At 46.7% G+C, this 23,573-nt stretch overlaps 1 long non-coding RNA gene across 1 annotated transcript in view; it reads left to right on the top strand.

Annotated features, from left to right (window-relative positions):
- The window catches only part of LOC129525585 (uncharacterized), a 36,664-nt gene extending 13,420 nt beyond the window's left edge, over positions 1 to 23,244 (top strand). The window contains exon 3 of the long non-coding RNA XR_008669981.2: positions 22,845 to 23,244. This is a non-coding gene — a long non-coding RNA (uncharacterized lncRNA). The remainder of the gene's footprint in view (positions 1 to 22,844) is intronic.
- The last annotated feature ends 329 nt before the right edge of the window (positions 23,245 to 23,573 follow it).

Genomic DNA, 23,573 nt, shown 5'->3' with positions numbered 1-23,573 from the left:
ATACTCTTTCTATATATTATCTATCAACATCCTTTGGAAGTATTCCAGAAATATTACTTGGAAGATGCTGCCCAGAACATATTTTCCAAAGTGATACAAAAAGGTATAAATAGTTTGTCTTTTTTTTTCCTCAAGAGCCAAGAAGGGCTGTCAGAATATTCTCCAGAAACAAAACCAAATTATAGCGGGCACCTCAAACAATGTGGAAACCTGTTTCCCTTTAGTCCTCACAACACAGGTTTTGCTTCCTTCAGCTGGTTCGCAGGTGTCTAGTGATTTTCGTATTGTTTTGAGTTGTATTTTCTTGAATTGCTAGTGACGCTCTGCATTTTTTTCATGGGACGCTTTGTTGTCTGAATTTTTCCTGGTGTATAAATTGCATTTTTTTCTTCTCTGATCACTCATTAACTTGAAACTGGATCTTGAGCTTGCATATTTCGTAGCAATACTTCATATATCTAGACAGTTACCTTTTTACTTACATTTATTACACATTTTCCAGTGCTGTTGTTCTAATTGTGTTTTATTGTGCCTATGATACTGTAAGGAGTTCACAACTTTTCTTTTTTTTTTTTTTTTTTTTGAGACAGAGTCTTGCTCTGTCACCCCAGGCTGGAGTGCAGTGGCCCGATCTCGGCTCACTGCAACCTCCGCCTCCTGGTTTCAAGCGATTCTCCTGCTTCAGCCTCCAGAGTAGCTTGGATTACAGGTACCTGCCACCATGTCCAGCTAATTTTTGTATTTTTAGTAGAGACGGGGGTTTCACCATGTTGGGCAGACTGGTGTTGAACTCCTGACCTTAACTTATTGGCCTGCCTCAGCCTCCCAAAATGCAGGGATTATAGATGTGAGCCACTGCGCCCGGCCCTAGGAGTTCACAACTTTTTAAAGATGCTCAACAGACCCCCATCTTGTCTCTAATAAGATGTTTTCGTTTCTTTAGTCAGAGTTTGTTTCCTTTACACAGATGGGCAAAAAATGTGATTTTATTTTCTTCTAGCTTGTTAAGATAAATAAAAAAATAAAAAGAATGTTTTCTCATCACACAAATAATACATGTTTATTATAGAAAAAATAAAAATAATTAAAAATAAGGGGTCCAGGTGCGGTGGTTCACGCCTGTAATCCCAGCACTTTGGGAGGCTGAGGCGGGCAGATCACCTGAAGTCAGGAGTTTGAGACCAGCCTGGCCAACACAGTGAAACCCCAACTCTACTAAAATTACAAAAAATAGCTGGGCTTGGTGGCCGGCGCTGGTAGTCCCAGTTACTCAGGAGGCTGAGGCAGGGAATTGCTGGAGCCCGGAAGGCAGAGGTTGCAGTGAGCCAAGATCACGTCATTGCATTCCAGCCTGGGTGACAAGAGCGAGACTCTGTCTCAAAAATGAATAAATGAATAAATAAATAAATAAATAAAAGGAAAAAAGCACCTGAAATCTCGCTACTCAGACAGTATCGGTAATATTTTTTGTAGATCTTTTCAGACTTCTCTCAATGTTTAAATATAACAAGTTAAATTTTTTCCCCAGGATGAGTAAATTCTGGATCTCTCTTGTACCACATGGTGACTAGAGTTAGTAATAATGTGTCACATACTTGACAATTGCTAAGAGAGATCTTAAATGTTCTCACCGCAAAAGACAAAATGGTAACTCTGTGAGGGGATGGATATGTTAATTAGCTTCATGTCAATGATACCTCAATAAAGCTAGAACAATTTTAAGTAAAAATGTAAAATAATATAGTGGGCCGGTCGCTGTGGCTCACATCTGTGATCCCAGCACTTTGGGAGGCTGAGGTGGGAGGATCACTTGAGCCCAGGAGTTTGAGACCAGCCCGGGCAACATGGTGAGACCTCGTCTGTACAAAAAGTCAAAAAATTAGCCAGGCATCGTGGTGCGTGCCTGTGGTCCCAGTCACTCGGGAGGCTGAGAGTAGGAGGATCACTTGAGCGTCGGAGGTGAGCCATGATCATGCCACTGCACTCCTGCCTGGGCGACAGAGTGGGACCTTGTCTCAAAACCTAAATAAGTAAATGAGTAAATAAAAAGAGGAATTTGGGGATTTCTCAATCAATTCATTACATTCCTAAAAGTAACAGTGAAAAATCATTTGGCCTTTACTAAATGGTGTGTAGGAAAAACAGTTCTCTGGAAAGAAAAGCCCTGATTGGCACATTTGTTGACTGCTTGGTAGAAATACCCACACTGTGGCCACTTTCCTTCCTTTCTTCCTTCCTTCCGCCCTCCCTCCCTCCCTCTCTCCCTCCTTCCTTCCTTCCTTCTTTCCTTCCTTCCCTTTCTTTTTTATGGAGTCTCGCTCTGTTGCCAGGCTGGAGTGCAGTGGCGCAATCTGGGCTCACTGCAACCTCCACCTCCCGGGTTCAAGGGATTCTCCTGCCTCAGTCTCCCAAGTAGCTGGGACTAGCACATGCCACCACGCCCAGCTAATTTTTGTACCTTAGTAGAGACAGGGTTTCACCATGTTGGCCAGGATGGTCTCCATCTCTTGACCTCGTGATCTGCCCGCCTCGGCCTCCCAAAGTGCTGGGATTACAGGCATGAGCCACTGTGCCTGGCCACTGTGGCCACTTTCAAGCCATACATGACTTAACAAATGGCTGGAAAATTTTCTGAATATTTAAGAGTTGTCTCTTGCCAGCTGGCAGAGATAAATTTTTCATCTTTATTATGCTGCTTCTTCCTAACAGGAGTGGGAAAAATTCTGTTTTTTATTTATCTTCCTTTATTTCTCCTATTAGGGTCTCACAATGCCCTTTGGGTAAGCATCTTATGTCCCCAATTAAATGGATATACAATTATTTGATTTTTAAATTGCTCTTGAATTCTCTTTTAGTTTACATGCATTTTCTAGTTGCATTATATTCATATAAGATGCACTTGATTAAATGTCTTCTTATGTATCTTCTGGAAGTAATTTACTGGTACTTTTGGTTGCTTTCCTAGGTTTATAATCATGGCTAAAAGACAATTCACATTTTAATGTCTTCTATTCTTATATTTACATGTTATTTCTTTTTCTTATTAGATAGCTTTTGCCAGTGTTTCTGGTATTAATTTAGTTTTATATTAAAATAGGAGTGGTAACCAGACAAACGAGAGCATGTCCGGATTTTTAGTGCTAATGACTTTCTATTCCTTAAGCAATAATTGGCCTTTTTTTTTTTTAAAGAGCTAGGGTCTTGCTATGCTGCCCAGGCTGGACTGCAGTAGCTGTCTACATGCATGATCATAACTCACTGTGCAGCCTTGAATTCCTAAGCTTAGTTCATCTCCCTGCCTCAGCCTTCTGAGTAGCTGGGACTACAGGCACACACCACTGTGCCTGGTGGCTTTTGGTTTTAAATCCATAATCTTGGCCAGGTGCAGTGGCTCACGCCTGTAATCTCAGCATTTTAGGAGGCCGAGGAGGGAGGATTGCTTAAGCCCAGGAGTTTAAGAACAGCTTGGGCAACATGGCAAAAGCCTGTCTCTACAAAAAATGCAAACACTTAGCCGACTGTGGTGGAGTGCACCTGTAGTCCCAGCTACTCGTGAGACTTGAGGTGGGAAGATCGCCTGAGCCTGGGGAGGTAGAGGCTGCAGTGAGCCAAGATTGTGCCACTGCACTCCAGCCTGAGTGACAGAGCAAGACCCTGTCTCAAAAAATAAAAAATAAAATTCCATAATCTTTATCATATTTAGAATAAAACCTGTCCCACAAATTTCTAGTGACTTTTTTTCAAATGCCTCCTTGATATTTATTGAGATAATTAAATGGACCTTGCTATTTCCCATGCTAAAATGATAAATCATGTAAATCATTTTCCTGCTTTAATGCCACCGATATAGTCTTGGGATAAACTCTTCTTGGTTGCTATAGACCCTTTTTTTTTTTAACTGGCAAGAGTCTCTGCTTGTATTTGGAATTTTAAGATAAACCTTTTATTCTGAAATAATTTTTATTTTTTTGAGACAGAATCTCGCTTGTCACCCAGGGCCCAGGCTAGGGTGCAATGGTGTGATCTCGGCTCACTGCAACCTCCACCTCCCAGGTTCAAGAGAGTATCCTGCCTCAGCCTCCCAACTAACTGGGATTACAGGCATGTGCCACTGCACCCAGCTAATTTTTGTATTTTTAGTAGAGATGAGGTTTCACCATGTTGGTCAGGCTGGTCTTGAACTCCTGACCTCAGGTGATCTGCCCGCCTCGGCCTCTGAAAGTGCTGGGATTACAGGTGTGAGCCACCACGCCCAGCCAATTCTGGAATAATTTTTGATAGTACAGAGTTCCCATATACCTCTCACCCAGTTTCTCCTATTGTTAACATCTCACATAACCACAGTACATTTGCCAAAGCTAAGAAACCAACACTGGTATATTACTGTTTGATATAGTTTAGCTCTGTGCCCCCACCCAACTCTCACCTTGAATTGTAATAATCTCCACATGTCAAGGGTGGGGCCAGGTGGAGATAATTGGATCATAGAGGTAGTTTCCACCATGCTGTTCTCATGAGAGCGAGTGACTTCTTGTGAGATCTGATGGTTTTATCAGGGATTTCTTCTTCCACTCGGCACTCATTCTCTCTCCTGCTGCCCTGTGAAGAGGTTTCTTTTGCCATGATTGTAAGTTTCCTTAGGCCTCCCCAGCCATGCAGAACTGTGAGTCAATTAAACCTCTTTTCTTTATAAATGACCCACTCTTGGGTATTTCTTCATAGCAGTGTGAGAATGGACTAATGCACTGTTCATTAAACCCCAGACTTCACTGGATTTGGCTAGTTTTCTTATTTGTGTTAGGATAGCCAAGGTCCATGTTCATCACTAATCTTTAAAGCTTCGCTGTTCTTAGTTTGATTCAAAACTCTAATCGTGTCATACTCCCATTGTGTCCCCCATTTTGTATATATTTCTAATAGTTGATTTAGTGGAAGGATTATTTGTTCCTTGAAGGATACTAATTTTTCATGGTTTGAACTAAGTTGATAAACATGTGTAGAAGGTTAATATATTGTGATAATATTCTGTGTTCTTTGCTGTTCTAGAAGAATCCAAAGAAAACGAGAGCTATTTTTTTTTTTCCGTTTCCTACTTCTCCTTCCAGAGGGCAAGTGATACCTTGAGATAAGAGAGATAAGAGGACCAAGCTGCTCTGGACCCAGAGAAGGGTTAAGACACTCTTCTCGGCTGGGCGTGGTGGCTCACGCCTATAATCCCAGCACTTTGGGAGGCTGATGTGGGCGGATCACAAGGTCAAGAGATTGAGACCATCTTGGCCAACATGGTGAAACCCCGTCTCTACTAAAAATACAAAAATTAACCGGACGTGGTGGTGTGCACCTGTAGTCCCAGCTACTTGGGAGGCTAAGGCAGGAGAATCTCTTGAACTTGGGAGGCGGAGGTTGCAGTGAGCCGAGATCACGCCACTGTATTCCAGCCTGGTGACAAAGCGAGACTGTGCCTCAAACAAACAAACAAACAAAACAGACACTCCACTTTTAGAAAAGGGTTGAAATTTCTCAAGGGTTAGAGGAAGCTCTAGGGTTTGCAACAGGGCCTGGGAAGGAGTGGCCTAACTAAATGTGGCCAGACCTGGCAGACAAGATGGAGGCTCTATTTAAAAGAGGGGGCATTCCAAGAGTGGGAAAGACCCTTGTGGTGTTCCTCCAGAGCACCCAGAAAAGTAGCAGGTCTCTGAGAAGTAGGAGAGAGAGAAGGAGACAGTTTTGGGGTGGGGCTCACTTCTTAGGATCCCTGTGCATCCTGGCATAGCAGGATGGAGCCCACCTTCACATGGCCAACGAGAAACACTCCTGGGCAGCCCAGATGGACCAAAGACCAGCGTCCTCTCTCCCACCATGGAACCATGTAACTTACCAAATGCTTGTGTGACCCAGATGATGCTAACTTTCTGGAATCCCAGGATTGTCTTTGAACCTGGCCTTTCTTCTGTGGACATGCATTCCCTCAGTGATCTCATTCAGCTCAGGGATTTAAGTCCCATCTCGATACTGACCACCCACCACCACGTTGATGTCTCCCACCTGGAAACCTCCCCTGGTCCCCACATTCATTCATGGGACACCTGCCCCTGCCACCTCATGAATGTTTCAGGCTTCAGGTTAATGAGACATCCCAAACGTGTTCACAACTGAACCCCTGATCCCCTCCCTGCTCCAGCCTCCCCATCTCAGCTGGTGAAGACTCCATTTCTCTAGTTGTTCAAGCTGAAACCTTGCAGTCATCCCTGACTCACCTTTTCCCCTCACACCCCATACCCACCCCCTCCTAGCTTTCCCTTCAGAATATTCCTAACCCCGACTGCTTCTCAGCACCTCTTCTGCTCCTTTTCTGGCCTCAGCTGCGTTGTCTGTCACTGGGATTATCGCCATAGTCCCCTAGCTGCCCCTCTGTCTCTGCCCCCATATCAGAGTCAGGCTGGTTTCGCTGCAGTAACAAAAAACCCCAACTCAGTGGCTGGAAACAACAAAGGCTCTGTTCTCCTTCGTGCTGGGCACCCACTGTGTGCCAGGGGGCTCGGGGCCCTGGGCACCAGCTGGTCACCATGCCAGAGGAAGAGAGGGTGTGGCTGAGCTGTCCTGGCTCTGAAAGTGTCTACTCAAGGGACATCACCCTTGTAACATTTTCTTGGCCTTTGAGTGGGGAGGATAGTGCAATTTATCCTGTGTCTGGCATGAGACAGAGCTGGGACATCTGTGGCTGGTTCCAGTGCCCCTCGTCCCCCAAGACATTCTCTGTTTCAGTCAGAGAAAAGATCAATTCCTTCTGCTGCCCTGAGGTCCTGCACCATTTCTCCCCACCCTCAGTGGGTCCTCCCCACTCTCTCTGGCCTCTGCCCCTACAGTTTCCCCCACACTCACCCTGCTGAGCCTGGCCAGCTTCTCTGCTGAGCCTCTGATGCATCAGGCACACTCCTGCCTCAGGGCCGTTGCACTGGCTGCTCCCTCGACCCAGAATGCTCTTTCCCTAGCTAGCTGCAAGGCTGGTGTCCTCCTGGGCTTGAACTCTTCAAATGCTGTGCTCTGGATGTGGCTGTCCCCATCCATCCCATCTGATGCTACAGGGCACCCTCTGCCCAGTGCACCCCACCCCCTTGCCATTTTTATTTATTTATTTATTTATTTATTTATTCATTTATTTATTTTGAGACGGAGTCTCACTCTGTCGCCCAGGCTGGAGTGCAGTGGCTCAATCTTGGCTCACTGCAACCTCTGCTTCCCGAGTTCAAGCAATTCTCCTGCCTCAGCCTCCTGAGTAGCTGGAATTACAGGCATGCAGCACCACGCCTGGCTAATTTTTGTATTTCCAGTAGAGATGGGGCTTCACCATGTTGGTCAGGCTGGTCTCGAACTCCTGACCTCGTGATCCGCCCACCTCGGCCTCCCAAAGTGCTGGGATTACAGGCGTGAGCCACCGCACCCAGCCCATTTTCTTTTGCTCTGTGGTATGCATTGCTTTCCCAGCATGCTCTGCAATGTATGGTATTTATTGTGTAAATCCTTGCACTAGACCATGCACCCTGTGAGGCAGGGCCTGGGTTTGGGCTCAGCTGTGCACCCTGCAGGTGCTCACGGAAGTGGCTCTCCGCCAGTTTGTCAAGTGGATCAACACATCGAGTGCTTAGGATGCACCAGGCATTTTACGAAGGGCTTTGTGTGTGTTGCCAGGGTGACCCCCTTACCTAGATTATTAGTTCCAAAATGGCATTTCTTGCCTCTTTGGGTTCAAAGTTAAATTGGATTTGATTTAGAAAGACTATGAGGCCTGGCAAGGATGGTTGGAGGGCAGCTGGGGGGTTCCAGGAGTGTCTGTGGCAAGAGTCAGGAGAGGAGGTGGGAAGCATCGGCTGGGCCTGTGTGGGGGCCTCCGGGCTGGGCTCTGTCCATCTGTCAGCAGGACGCACTGGAGATGTTCAGGTTAGAGAGCTGCGTGACCAGGTGGGGAAGCAGGTGGGGCAGTTTGGAGGATGGGTTTACCAGAGGCAGGAAGGCGTTTCCTGGGCCTCTCCAGCCAGCCCTCAGCAGTCAGCGTCCACCCTCAACTCTGCTTCAAGAATGCATTTTAGATCTTGGAGCTCTCCAATGTGTCTGCCAAAGGCATGAGAGAGAATAAACCTCACTAATATTGGCATTCTTTGGGAGCAGGAAAGCCTGCCGTGGAAACCTTGCCTGCGGGTTTATCTACCTCTTATGGGAAGCGTGAGACGGCTCTGGTCACATTTGCAGGCCCCTCCCGACCCAGGGGCTTCTGCAGGACCAGCTCTCGTTTCATGCTTCAGAGCCCCCTACTCAAATACATGCTGGGGCTTGTGCCATGGCCCAGGGCAGAAAATGCGGCAGAAGTTCTGCCTCCTGGGGGCTGCCTGCAGGAGGGCAGGCTGGGGATGACGCAGGTGCTGGTTCCTGACCCGGGGGAGGTGAAGACAAGCACTTTCCCAGTCCTTGACTTGTGCCTGTTACACCCAAGGCAGGTGGGAGTCAATTCGAGGACCCCAAAGTCTAGGACTGACACCCCGCAACTTCATTTCAGCTGGGTCCCTTGGCTGGAGCTGAGAGTCTGGTGCTGTTTTACTGTGTCGGGCCACAGGGCTATGCTGGCAGCTCCTATGAGTGCTCATCACAGGCCCCTGGTCCAGAGTCCAGGCTCCCAGAGGCCTCTCTGGCCCCTGCATGGCCCAGCCTCTCAGCAGGTGCAGCCTTCCAGTGCGGTTGCCTGGCCCAGGGCATGCAGGATGGGGCCGGAGGTGGAGGCTGTGTCACTTCTGGGTCTGTTTCTAGGGCCCTGCTAGCATCCAGGACCCCTTGGTTCAGGGGTTTCTTGGGCAGTAATTGTGCCTCGGCACACATGGGTCCTCACTAGCGTCCGGTCACATTGGTGAATCAAGCCTTTGGGGTTTGGCACCAGGTAAGTCTTTGCTCCTTACTCCAAAATTTACCAAATGTTTCCAGTATGACATCTGAGAAGCCCCATCCTCATAGTCTCTTGCCTGTTGATGACAATCCTGGGTGGATTTGCAATAAATACACCATCTTTCTCTTGAGCCACCACTCCTTCTAGTCTCAAAGTCTCCTCGTTACAACATCCTCACTCCATATCCACTTTTTTTTGGTGGGGGGGTTATGGGTAAGGGAGAACTGGGGAGCCGGGCCTCGGAGCAATTAGCAGGGGCCAACAGGATTGGGGCTTCCATCAAAGCCCTGTGGGATCCCTGAGGAGTTTGGTTACCATTAAATGGCTTTAACATTAAACGCCAGACTCATTAACAAATCTCAGAGTCAAATTGCAGAAGCCGCCAGTAGGGCAACGGGCCTGCCCATCTGTAAATTGGGAGATGGAGCCTCCCTCAGCGCAGGGAAAAATCATGGCTCAGGAATTGAAAATAATGTGGTCAGCAGTAATTTAGAAGGCTTTTCACTGAGCAAGGTTTAAAAAGAAAAAAAAAGAAAAAATAGCTCATAAAAGTCTGTTTTAAAAACCTCAATGGAAGCGGCTGTGGTAAAATACTGCCACTGTTTCTATCTTAATTCAGTAAAATTTTTATTAACTTAATTTTTTCCCCTCTCTTGTTTTTTCACTCCATAAAAACATTTAAATCACTTTTTTAAACATGCCCCAATCAAGCCCTTTATCTTCACAGGGCGAATTCCACCTGCCAATTTGCAAATGGGCTTGTTTTGGTCAGCGGACCGCAGGCAGCATTCCCTCCTCTGCAAAGTTTCCGTGTGTAGATGGGCAGGCCTGCTGCCAGCCCTCTCCCTGCCCTTCGGAAGAGGTGCAGTCAAAAATGGCTTTTTTAAAAGAAAATTGTTTGAGGGTGTGTGTGGTGGGGGGGCACAGACACCCGAAGCTGCTTTTTTTTTTTTTTTTTTTTTGTCCTATCTTATGGTGTTCGCAGCTTCGAACGTTTCAAGGTAGAGAAGGAGGTCCATTCCTGAGGTCCTCTCATGCCCCTGCCTGAGACCTCAGAGGGTCAGATTTGTGCCTGCCGCGCTCTCACCTTGCTCGGGGGCCCTTCTAATGTCCCCTGCCCTGCTCCTGTCTCTTCTGTGCCCTCTGCCACTGTGGCCCAGCACGCTGGGTCAGGCACTCACCTGAGAGCACCTTCCTGCATCCTGCCGTGGGCTGGGTTGGATTTCCTTGCTGGGGTGGAGGTGGGAGGCTCTGCATTGGAGAGCCAGGCTCCCAGCTAGGGCTGGCTGCCTCTTCCCTAGCCCACCTGAAACCATCACATTCCCTTAAGGAGTAAAACGTGGACCTGTTTGAGGGAGGTGGCATGTCTCATTCCTTGCGTATCGTTTGCGTGGAACAAAGATGCTGTCTGTGTGTCAAGTTCACCACTGTCAGCCCCTGTCTGTGAAAGGGATTCGATATTACAAGACACTAAGACAGGGCACCATTTTCAAGATGCCAAACTAAAGCCCCAGTGTGGCACATTAAGGCTTTGTCCAAGGAACCATCTTTCCATTTCCAGCTGGTGAAGGACTTCCCCCTGAGGACCAAGGTGTGCGGAACCGTGGTCACGCCACCACCACTTGCTAATATGACGGCAGCCAGACATGTATTTCCCAACATGTGAAGAGGTCAGGAGCTCCTAACCTGTGGCCCATGAACTTGGGGCAGGGGAAAGTTACATCTTTATTTTTACCAACCTCTAACTGCACGGTGGCATTGGAGGGTAGGCCATGAGCCACAGCCATAGCAGCAGGGCGTGTGGCTTTGTCGTTTGTAGAAATCGTGGATTTTTTCAAGTCACAATACAGTTGCTGCAGACATCTCGGAATGTTGTTTGTGCTGGTGTGCCCTTCGAAGCCATGGAAGTGAGAAGACCTGCTGCTGCCTTTATTGCATGTGCTGGAAAAGCAGGACAGTTTCCATATGATACACTTGTTTTTTTAAAATTTTAATTTTAAATTTATTTATTTATCTATTTTGAGACTGAGTCTCATTCTGTCACAGAGGCTGGAGTGCCGAGAGGCACAATCTCGGCTCACTGCAACCTCCATCTCTTGGGTTCAAGCGATTCTCCTGCCTCAGACTCCCAAGTAGCTGGGATTACAGGCATGCACCACCACGCCCAGCTAATTTTTGTATTTTTAGTGGAGACGGGGTTTTGCCATGTTGGTTGGCCAGACTGGTCTCGAACTCCTGACCTCAAGTGATTCACCTGCCTCGGCCTCCCAAAGTGTTGGGATTACAGGGTGTGAGCCACCACGCCTGGCTATTTATTTATTTATTTATTTATTTTTGAGATAGAGTCTCACTCTGTTGTCCAGGCTGGAGTGCAGTGGCACCATCTCTGCTCACTGCAACCTCCACCTCCTGGGTTCAAGTGATTCTTCTGCTTTAGCCTCCCGAGTAGCTGGGATTACAGGCACATGCCACCACACCTGGCTAATTTTTGTATTTTTAGTAGAGATGGGGTTTCCCCATGTTGGCCAGGCTGGTCTCAAACTCCTGGCCTCATGTGATCCACCCACCTCAGCCTCCCAAAGTGCTGGGATTACCGCGCCCAGCCCACTTTTTTTTTTTTTTTTTTAAGAATATTTGGTTAACTGATTTCAGTGTAATTTGCTTCCTTTGTAATCCTATATATTTTGTGTTTTGCACTGATAAGTGTTATTCTGAGAAGGGGTCCATAGAATTTAAAAATTTCCCATAAAGTCTACATTGCAGAAAGGGCTCAGAGCCCCTGCCCTGGTTATCTTCTTTTCCTGTCCACTGAATGAGAAATGCAAATCTGAGCCCTGAAATCAGAAGCATCCAGATGATTCCAGATGATTCCATGTGGATGTGATGCATGGAGGACATGGTCACTGAAATGAACACCAATTTTAAAAACCTCATGGAGAAATCATGGGTGGCCCACCCACCCAAGAATATGGCCCCCAGGCCATCGGCTCTCAGCTAACTGGACAGGCCCACTTGGGCTTCCTTAGCTTTGTTTACATTGTTCACTGCCCTCCCCGCATCCCCAACCACTCCCTACCTATTCCAATGTTTCATGTTTCTCAAAGCTCTTCTGACCCTCACCTCCTCCAGGAAGCCTGCCTGGATCTATAGAGGTCATGACAACACATTCTCACTGCTCAAGCCCAGGCTTGCCTCGTGCCATGATGCCAAGGGCCCCAATCCCTTGAACAGGGCTCCCTGGACATCATTTTTTGGTTCTAAGCCACGTGGTTTCCCTGAGGTGCTGGGAGTCCTCTCCAAGGCTGGGGAACCTGGGAGGAAGGGGATGTGCTTGGGTTTTCTGCACCTACCCTTTGGCTGGTGCACAAACATCACGGTGATCCCTGTGGAAAATGATTGCTCGTGGTCAGGGTGTGCAGAGCCCAGGTGATCCCAAGCTGCCAGCGGCCATTTCCTTCCTAACAGTGGGAGTGGGCTGAGGCCGGTGACCCTGCAGGCTGTGACCTTGAGGATGGCATTCGTGATAGGCGCTTTGGTCTTTTTCCCTGTCCCTCTTGCCACGAGGGCTCCCCGGCCAGGTGGGTGCCCATGTATCCAGGGAAAGAGCTGGTCACACTGGCATCATCAGGAAGGTCTGATGGAGACAAGCAGAGTCACTTTGATCCCAGAGCCCGGAAGTCCAGCTGCCTCCTCACTTTCCATTCCCTCCTGGGACGGTGGGCAGAGGTTTCACAACTTCCCTCCTGCCCAGATGTCCAAATATTTCTCTTATCAAAATGTATATTTTCAGCAAATTGCACAGTCAAAGAGGAAAATCCCAAAGAAACAGAAGAAGAAGAAAAAAGGCTGTGTTTTCACTTTAGAAAACAATCTCTTGAAAAAAGAAATCTTCCTGGCCATGGAGGCCAGAATATGGTTCTGGTGGGCTCATGTGTGATCTCAGACTCAGATGAATCCACTGATTTAACAGGCAATTTCCCTTAAATGACTCTGAACCTCACTTACCTCACCCAAATTATTCTTCGGATAATTTGGGGCCTGTTTGGGGTTGATGGACTCTGGATTCTCAGGACAAAGTTCTCAGCATGGTCTACTAGGGGAAGCAAGAACTTTGGAGGGAAGCAGACTCTAGTTTGAATTTTGGAACTTCTAACAGATACCTGTATATCTTCAGATCCCAGTATTTTTACTTGTAAGATGAGCAGCATGTCATCTGCCCATGTTAATTTCCTGTCCTTACTTAAACAAAGTACATAGTGTTTTGGAGGGCTGGCTGGGTATGGAATTGCAAATGAAACCAATGTCATACTTACAAGTGGGCCAGGACTTCTTCCCCTTCCCCTCACATTCAAGGAACTGAGGCAAGAATGAGAATCATTCCCAAACACTCTCACCTCTGCCTAAAGTTTGCTCCTGAATTTAAAATCCAGGCAATTGCCTTAGTTTCCTGCTTCTCAGTTAAGACATGCTCAGTATTGCAGTTTGTCTATTACCCAGAAGATCTTTATTGATTTGAAACGGCAGGTGTTTGGAGGTTAACTAAATGACACAGGTTGACTTGGCTTTCCCCTCTTCCCTTCCTTGTTCCCCCTCTCCCTCAGTCCTGTTCACTCATTCTCACTTCCCAACCAAGTACTTGCAGTTAAGTCTTTGTTTCAGGATTTGCTAAGAACATTGGGCTAAGATAGTTGGAAAAAAGAAATAACCTCTGAAAGCAGAGCCCCAGGATGGGATTTTGGTATTGGATCACTAGTCAAACATCAATGAGGGCCCCGTTCCTGGTAGTGGTGATGATTATGGCACACATTGCCAAGGCTCTCACCTGTGGTTGCCTGGGATGAGGTGCACATGGAAAATGAGGCATTGGGCTGTGCAGGGCTATGGCACTTGAATAGCATGGAGTGTGCTTCCTTTAGTTAAATGGCCCTGGGAGCCTTGAAAAAGAAAGTGATAGGTTTAGATTAGCCATCTGTCAGTTCATGTCAAGCTGTGGAATCCAGAGGGTCTCTGGCAGCATTTATAGATTTTCATTTTCTGTAAGGCAGACTGTACTGAAAATCAGGCTCAGGATCTGATTGTAACAGTGGCAGAGCAGCAAAGAAGACTGAATGCACAGATCCGCTTTGTCCAAATTAGGGTCCTGGTAGGAAAAGAGTGGGACTTTGAGATCCAAGATGGTAACATTTAGGTGGATGAACCTGAAAATCCTGTACCTCCAGATTCTTTTGAGTCCTCTACATCAGCATATATCCTTATCCCTTCGATTAGAAATGCCCTCTTTGCCTAGAGCTTCCTCCAATTCACAAAGTCTCACTTGAAGCAGGTATGTAACATGACATTAGCCATTTTCAGTATGTGTTCCCACCTCAGTACATCCAAGCCGATAAGGCTAATAGCTAGGTTCAGCCCTGAGCATGGCCCATGTGAGGAAATGTATTTCCTGCTCTAAGAGGAAAGAGCTCACTAGTGAAGAAATCAGGAGCTAATGAATATGTACCAATGGGAACCAGGGACGTATACATAGTAGTAGGTTTCAGTTTACAAACCCAGACTCCATTAATTAATTAATTAATTAACTAATTAACTAAAAGGGAAGTTGAGTATCCTTGAGGGAGGATCCTGTGATACCACTGCCAGATTATGCAGCAATTATTTCCCTGATGCTTTCCTGAGGTGACATGTGGCTATCTACTGGAGTAACTATGCACTGAAGAGAGAGGATTACTTACACTTTCAGGGATTGTTGGATATAGGGCCTGATATCAGGCAATCTGAAACTCCTGATTATCCCCTGGTTATACTGGCAGCGGACGGTGGGGGGCCTTCCTAAGAAGACCAGGTGATAAATGGAGTTCCTGCCCAAGGTCATCACACAGTGGAGCCATTGGATCCAAGGACTCACCTCATAGTCATTTCCCCTCTCCCTTATTGTAGTAATTGGAGTAGCCAGACTTCAGAATTGGCAGGACTTTTGCTTTCATTCTCTGACTTGTGGGAAAAGAGCCGTGAAGTGGGAAGAACCAAGTGGAAGCCCCTGAAACTGTCACCTCCTAGCTAAGATGGTAAAATCAGAAGCAATACTATAAACCAGGGGGAACTGCAGGGATTTAGGACCATCACAAAAAACTTAAAGTATGTAGTGATGCTGCTCCGTGGCATTGTCATCCAATTCACCTGTCTGGCCCCTGCCAAAACAGACAGATCATGGTGCATGATGGTATGGTAAACTTTACCATGTAAACTTAACCTCATTGCTGCTGCTGTGCCAGATGTGGTGAATTTACTGGAGCAGATTGACACAATCTCTGATATTTGGCATGTGACTATTTACCCACTTATTTACCAGTTCAGATAGTCTTCATTCATTTGTGCGGGTTCTTATTTCCATTGGTATGATATCCATTCAGCCTAAAGAACACCCTGGCAGTACAGATCTGCTGGTGGGAAATGCTTTCAGGTTTTATGGGTCTGAAGAGGCCTTTATTTCATCCTTTCCTCCACTCTTGTTTTTGAAAGGTATTGTCACTGGATATAGAATTCTGAGTTGAAAAATTTTTTCAACACATTAAGTCTCTCTTGGCACTTTCTTCTGATTGTATTGTTTCTGATGAGGCATCAGTACGATTTGTATCTTTGTTTCCCTCCTTGTAATGTACATTTTTTTCCCCTGAATGTTTTCAAGATTTTCTCTTTATCTTTGGTTTTCAGCAGTTTTACTATGGTGTGCCTAGGTGTGGTTTTTCTTGGCAATTGTTCTGTTTAGGGTTCACTGATTTACTTGGATCTGTAAGTTGATGATTCCCATCAACTTTCGGAAAAGTTTTGCCTTATTTCTTCAGACTTTTTTCTGCCTTGTTATCACCCTCTTTTCCTTCTAGGACTATAATTACACATTGCTAGGCCATTTGATTTTGTTCCATAGGTATCTCAGGATCTGTTACTTTCTTTACATTTTTTTATCTCTGTTATTTAGATTGCATAATTTCCACTGATTTGTCTTTCGATCATTTATTCTGTCATTTCTAATCTTCTTTTAAGTCAATCCAGCTACTTTTTCATTTGCTTTGTGTTTTTGAGTTGTAGAATTTCCATTTGGTTCCCTCTCTAAGTTTTAATTTCTCTGCTGAAATTCCCTATCCATTCAGTCATTAACACCATATTTTTCTTTAAACCCTTAACATATTTATTATAATAACAGTTTTAAAGTCTATATCTGCTAAGTGCAACATCTGGGACATCTCAGTGTCAGTTCCAATTGATGCCTTTTTTTCTGAGTATGGCTCACGTTTTCCTGTTGCCTTGGATGTCTAGAATTTGTTTTTATTATATTCTGGACATTGCAGATGACAGACCCTAGAAATCTAGGATTCTGCTATTTGCTTCTGAGTACCGTTGATTTCTATTCTAGCAGGCAGTTTGATTCTGACGGATAACTTGAATTTGCATAGACTAGGATCTAGTGTTTCCCAAGCCCCACTAAGTTGATTTAACTCATCCTCCAAGTTTTGCCTTCCAGCTATATGTGATACTCTTGTTGAGGCTTAGTTTTAGGTTTAGTTAGAGAGTATAGAGTAGACCTTATTCTAGATTATGGTCCTTACTCCCGAGGCATGATTTTTCTGATGTCTCTTATGTCTGGGATATAAATGAAACCACTCCCCTCTGGCTGAGCTGGAGTTCCAATATGTCTCAGCATCTTTCTCCCTCTCAACTGCATAGCAACTGATCTCTGGTAGTTCTTCAATCTTTCCCTGTATATACACAGCTCCACCTTTGTCCAAGGACTGTGGCTGACCCCCACACAAACTTTTGAGGTACCCATGCTTGGAAGAGCTTCCCCTGTTTCTGATGCCCTGACCCATAGATCCAGCTATTTGGCAGCCTCTTCAGCTGGGTAAAATTGCTATGCTCTCGCTAAGCCCCCTGGACCACAGTTAGGACATTTTCCTTAGGGAGAGAGGCAGGGCAATCCATGGGCTCACATCAGGAGTTTCCCTTCTCTTAGAGATCACAGTCTTTGCTGCCTGTACCCAATGCCTGAGCACAGTTGCTTCATATCCCTCCCCGTCCCCCAGTTTTAGAGTTGTTTGTGGCAGGAAAGTTACTTTTGGCCAGAATTGGAAGTTGGAAGGTGTGCAGCTATTGTTATAGCAAATGTGTTCTCCATCCTGATCAGTAAAGAGGATAAAAAGCAATTTATCATTAGATAGGAAGGATATTCACAATCTCACTCCAGATCTATGTTATAATAACTCCTGTTCTCCAAAGGATATACTTCACAGGTACCATAATCATCTTGATATTCTACAGATCATGCTGGTCTGCCCAACCTTTCAAAGGCAGACACTAGGCTGGGTATGGTGGCTCATGCCTGTAATTCCAGCACTTTGGGAGGCCAAGGTGGGCAGATCACTTGAGCCCAGGAGTTTGAGACCAGCTTGAGTAACATAGTGAAATCCCATCTCTATAAAAAATGAAAAATTAGCCAGGTGTAGTGTCGTACACCTGTGGTCTCAGCTACTGGGGAGGCTGAGGTGGGAGGATCACTTGAGCCCAGGAGGTTGAGGCTGCAGTGAGCCGTGATTGTGCCACTGCCTTCCAGTCTGGGCAACTGAGCAAGACCCTCTCCTTGGCTCTTTATTAAGAAAGACCATTTTGATTTTGAGCAATCTAAGCCAGGTGTTGGGGGGACCACAATCATCCTCAAATGATACCGTTGATGGTGGAGAAATTAACCAAAGTCCACAGGAGAGAGCACAGACACGTTTTTCTTCTTGGAAATTTTTGTTTGTTTGTTTGTTTATTTGTTTTTGAGACAGGGTCTTGCTTTGTCACCCCCTGCACTCCAGCCTGGGTTTGTTTGTTTGTTTGTTTGTTTGTTTGTTTTTGAGACACGGTCTTGCTCTGTCACCCAGGTTGGAGTGCAATGGTGCTATCTTGGCTCACTGCAACCTCCACCTCCCGGGTTCAAGCGATTCTCCTGCCTCAGCTTCCTGAGTGGCTGGGATTACAGGCGCCTGCCACCACACCTGGCTAATTTTTGTATTTTTAGTAGAGACAGGGTTTCACCATGTTGGTCAGGCTGGTCTCGAACTCCTGACCTCAAGTGACCCACCCACCTCGGCCTCCCAAAGTGTTGGGATTACAGGCATGAGCCACCGTGCCTGGCCACTTCTTGGAAATTGAGTTGCTAAGGAGTCTGTTCAGATCTCATGTCTGTTGTCTTGGGGCATTTACGTATAAGTGGCCCGTAGCTGTCAAAGGGCTTTAAAGGGTTTGAAAGCAGGTGTAGTGGACAGAGGCACATCTCAGAAATCCCCATTGCTGGCAGGGACAAAGTTCAGATAATGCCCACAGCATGTTATTGCAGAAAAAGAAGGCCTCTGGCAGGATTCTATAATAACACTCTGTATCTGTGGTCTGTTTTCATCCGAGGATCTCAAAACATTTTCAAGCATTAATTAAACTTCACAACGATCCAAGGCCGCGGGTATAATTAGACCCATTTCTTAGCTGGGTCATTTGAGGCCCATTAAGATGAACCGATTTGCTTAGAGCCTTGGAACCCGACTTTCCTGTTTTGAACCTCAGCTTGCCAAATGTCTCCAAATCAGAGAGGAACATGCACATTTAAGCAAATCTACTCAGAAACCAGTTACTTAACGAATTCTTGGACAAACCCTCAATGGGTCTCCGTGACCACTGTGTTATCATGTTCTTTCATCACAACCAATTAACCAAGGTATTTTTTACATGCCTTTATGAAAAGTCACTGTATGGAAATATTGAAAGGCAGGAGGTTGGTCTCAAGAAGCAGTGAAAAGTGCCCCTTTCTCATGGCCTGAAACTGACTCCCTCCTGGGCGTAAAGGAGACTCCAGTGTGCTGTTGGTTTCCCATCATTTTGCCAGAAGGCTATAAGATGTCTTTTCATCTTAAGTTACATAAGTATCCAACAAATAAGAAGACTGTTATTACAACAGCAACCATACTGGAGGGAAAAAGGGTTGATTTATTCTGAATATCTGCACTCAACAGTTTTGATGTCTTTTAAGAGACTTCTGAGTTTTAGGAGGGAGAAAAAAAATGCACAAACATTCTTTTAAAAATGCAACCTGGCTGTGGCTAATGTTGTCTGGCCAGAAAGCTATTGTTCATAAGCCCAGGGCTGCGCGGTTATCATTCATCCTGGGATGCATCGACTTGCCTTCCTCCTGCCGACAAGCTGCTTATGCAAAGCAGCCCCCAGTATTCGTATGGAGGGTGGGGGTAGGGAGACTCTCATGCGTTTACTTCGAAAAGTCTCCTCCTGACAATCAAAAACATTCTCATGAAACATGCCTTGCTGTGGATGATCCCCACACCCCCTGCCCTCCAGTCTAGAGAAAAACAAATGAGTGGTTTTTCTACAGAAAGGTGTAGAGGTAACTAAGGGAAGCGTGTGATGGGAGAGGAAATTCCCCGTTTTTTCATGTCCCCCTTATAACCGAGGGCCTCCTTCTCCGAGGTGCTCTACTGAGCTTCATCCTTCCACATTCTTTCCCCTTGACTGACTCTCAAAGGATCCATTTCAACGCGGAAGAAAAAACTCCAGCATCTTGGATGATGGTCGCTGATTCTGACACTCAGATACGTTGTCCGTTAAACAGATAGCTTTGGCTCAGTGATATCGGACAATTGACCTCTTGGTGCACAGACTCCCAGCAGCCTCGCTCCCAAAGGGGGTCTTAGGGGAAGCCAGTTCCACAGATCAGGAGCCCCTAGGGGACCTGAGACGGGTCTAGGGTTTCAGTTTCATCTGTGATCTTTTCGGTGAGGTGTGTTCAGTCAGCGACTTCCTAGGAGGAAGCCTTCAGCTGCATGGAAAGAAATTTAAGTTCCTATTCTCTGTCCCCAGAGTCATTTAAATGGGGCCAGTGTCGGAGACCGGAGCGTGATCCTGTGCTGTGCCCGTGTGCGATACCATCTCAGTTGCCACTGAGCTAGGCCTGCAGGGGAGGAGGAAGGTGGCCTGCCCCAGGGAGTCAAGAAATTCAATCCAAGCCCATTTTTAACTCGATGAACATTGATTGACAATTTAGTAGGTCTTACGTGGAATGCAAGGATGAATACATTAAAAGACAGAGTCTCTGCTGAAGGTAGGAATGTACATAACTAGCATAATGCAAGTGGGGATGTGGTATGTATATTAAGAGGGGCACGAGAATGTGCTGCAGAGATAATTCTATCTTGGAGAAGTGGGGAGGGACTGCAGGTGGATGACAGCTGGATCCTGAAGGGCAAATGCAGTGTCAGTGAATGTAGTAGTGTCTTGATCTGCTGGGGCTGCCATGATGAGCTATTGCAGACGGGGAGGCTTAAACAACAGAAATTGAACCTCTCACCATCCTGGGGCTGGAAGTCTCAGATTAAGGTGTCACAGGGCTGGTTGCTCCCGAGTCTTCTCTCTATGGTTTATAGTTGACTGCTTTCTCCTTGTGTCCTCCAGGGTGGTCTTTCTGTGTGTGTCTGTGTCCTCATCTCTTCTTACAGGGACATCGATCAGATGGGATTAAGGTCCACCCATGTGATCTCACTTGACTTAAATTACCTCTTCGAAGTCCCTGTTCCCAAAAACAGTGTCACATCCTGAGATATGGGGGGTTAGGATATCAACACATAAATATTTGAGGGACACAATTCAACCCATGATAAGGGAGAAAGAGGCCTTTCCATGGAGGGGACAGAGGCAGCAAAGCCAGAAGGATATGAAAGGGCAGGGTCTCTGGCCAGGCTTCTCAGATGCAGAGCCTGAGACAAGGGTTTGGGTCCATGGGATTGATTGACAGAGGGCTTTCAAGAGAAAGAAAGTGAGAGAGGCTAGATGGGGCAGGGGAGGCTCAGCACAGTGGTGGTTTCAGCCCCACAGGGGGCTCTGGAGTGTGACCTGCATCACAGAGTCAGTCCCACAGTGAGGCATGGGGGCCCTTAGACCCCCAGCATCAGTCAGTCAGTCACTGACTATGGCCCTACCAGGCAGGGTGGTTCTGGTGGGATGTTCCAGGCCAGGTGGCTTTCATGCAGTCAATGTCAATTCTTGGCTCAGGACATGGCTGTGAGTCCTCAGCAGCTTTCATCAGAGACTAGGGGATGCTCCCAGAAGCCAACACAGGGGACCTGGATGGTGAGCTTGGGGATGAGAAAGCGGCTGCTCTGCTGTGTTGACCACAGGGTTCTGAAGTGGATGCTGGAAAAGTAGTCGGTCTGGAGAGACTTGAAGGCCAAGCCAGGAATCTGGACTTAGACTGTAGGAGGGGAGTTTCCATCTGAGCTGTGCGGCCGGTCCTGCATACTGCACCCTCTTGTAAACATGTGGATTCACCCCAGGCTCAGCTGGGCCCAGGAAGCTGCAGGTTCCCACCTTCAGGTTTCTCCTGGCCAGGCTGGCCCTCAAAGCTGGGCGTAAAGCAGCTGTTGTCTCCCATGGCCTCTGCTCTCGGCCTCCTCTCTGCCACCGTGGTCTTGCACATGTAGGGACCTCATCAAGGGGTTAACAGGAAACTCATGGGGCCCAGCGCCTGCATCTGGAGAGCCACCTTCCTTCTACTCTTTGGGCTTTTATGAAAAAGAGTCCATTTAAATCTGATGAATAAGTCAAAATGAATTGAATAAATAAACGAATATGTGCATCTCTGCAGAGGATGTGGCTGCCTGGTGGAGAGGCCAGCGGGCCTGCCAAAGAACAAAGGCAGGCGAGGACTGGCCACAGTCCTGGGGCCTGGGGGGGTCCCAAGCAACGGAGACTCCTGCAAAAGCCAGAGCACACGTCCTGTTCCCAAGAGGGACTCAGGGAGGGACGGTCTGAGGTATGGAGTCCAGGGGTTATTGAGAGCAAAGGAGGAGTGGAAATATGGTTGGCTTTGCTTCCTTCCCCGTTCATCAGTGGTGGTCCTATTAACACTTGCCCTGTCAGCTCCATCCACGGTTGCTTTGAGCGAAGGCCTCCCAGTGTCATTACCGTCATCACCGCATGTTGGAGAATGATAATGTGTTTGAATTTCCTGAGTACACATGAATTTCCGAGGTCTGAATGTGGCACGGGGTCCCAGGCGAGGAGGGGTTTACACGGTGAGAGTTCTGTTGGGATGCACACGCTCCCATGTGGGTGCCGCTCCGCAGGCCACTGTCCCTCCCAAGAGGTGCAGATATGGGGTCTGGAGCTGCCCGTTGCCAGCAGTTCTTCCTGCTGTGGGTGCTGGCCTTGGTCAGTGCCCACGGAAGGTCTCTTCTTTGGACCCTAAGTGGCCAGTTGGCTAACGAAGGAAACTAGTATTAACTCATCACTCTACTGAATCCATCTAGGCTCCAGGGATGGAGACATGGGGGTGTAGGGTGGTGCTGACTCAAGTGAAATCTTGCCCCAGCTTTGATTCTGCTTGGACGATGGAGGAGGATCCCAGGAAAGTCCCCTCACCCCTACCCCTAGGGTGGCTTAGGAATGCACTGACATTTTGGTTTCCTCCTTCCAAAAATAATAATTTGCACATAACAGACAATTTCTTTCAAAAACAGAGACCCATGTTATAAAAAGGGCAACACCCTGCTAGAGATAGACCACCTCATGGTGGAAACAAATAGCTTGTTTTATAAACTGTACTCCATTCCTTATAGAAATTGTGTTTCCTCTCCAGTGTACCCCGCAACCCTGATGCACCAGATGGACATTGATGGGGAGGGTCTGCAGATCTAACGGGAGCTCAGCTTCACGTTCGACTTGGGTGGCAGCTATGCCATGTGGAACTGTAAAGATTCTGGTACTCGATTTTTATAAAACTATGATACTTATTTTTAAAACTGAAAGGCATAAAGACAGGCAAAGGAAGAGAGGCAGAAATGCTAATTTAACTCAAGCTGACTTTTTTTTTTTTTTTTAGCTGACTTTGAGACATGACAGAAGTCTGGAAAAGATAAAGCGACAAGTTCAAACGTATAACGCTTACTTTTACTCCGCATCAAAGCAAACCAAACATCGAGAAGACCTATATGCAGAGCTAAAATACTCAATTGATCCTTTTTTTCCCCACTGACCGGCTCCTGGGAAACGTGGATGCCTCAGCCTCTTAAATAACGCTGCTAACAGCGGGCCAATTGTGCAGCAGGACCGGCACTGCCCCAGGTAGCCGATAACTTCCTGTGTTGAAACGATGACTTGGAGATTTCATCATGATATCTTTGCACACCAGGAAATATCATCTTTCAGACCTGCCATTTCTTAAAGTAATCGGTGAGAATGCTATTAAAGTCGATGTCTTAATTAAGCCTAGCATTAGCCAAGGAATTACAGGCATCCGAAGGCTTAGCTGTCTGGTGGGATCCAGTTTCATGAGGCAGGATTAGGTGCATGGCTGGGAACTCCAAGGGGGAGACCCCTGGCTGCGAAGAGAACAGGAACATCTCTGGAGAAACCTGCAGGGTGTGCCTGGCGGGCAGGAACTCAGAAACTCTCTTTGCCTCTCCAGCCTCTTTAACCCATTTTATTACAATTGGTCAGTTTGTTTATGCTATAAATGAATATGTACAGCCAGGCTCCTCGGACTTCTAGGCCTTTGTTTAACTCCTCTGGCCTCTGTTTTCAATCTGAGAAATGGGTTTCATTCTCAAGT

Source organism: Gorilla gorilla, chromosome 9 (assembly GCF_029281585.2).
Source record: "Gorilla gorilla gorilla isolate KB3781 chromosome 9, NHGRI_mGorGor1-v2.1_pri, whole genome shotgun sequence".
In the NCBI taxonomy this organism is placed as follows: domain Eukaryota; kingdom Metazoa; phylum Chordata; class Mammalia; order Primates; family Hominidae; genus Gorilla; species Gorilla gorilla.
Note: the sequence above shows the minus strand (reverse complement) of the source record. Positions and strands in the feature narration are given on the sequence as shown.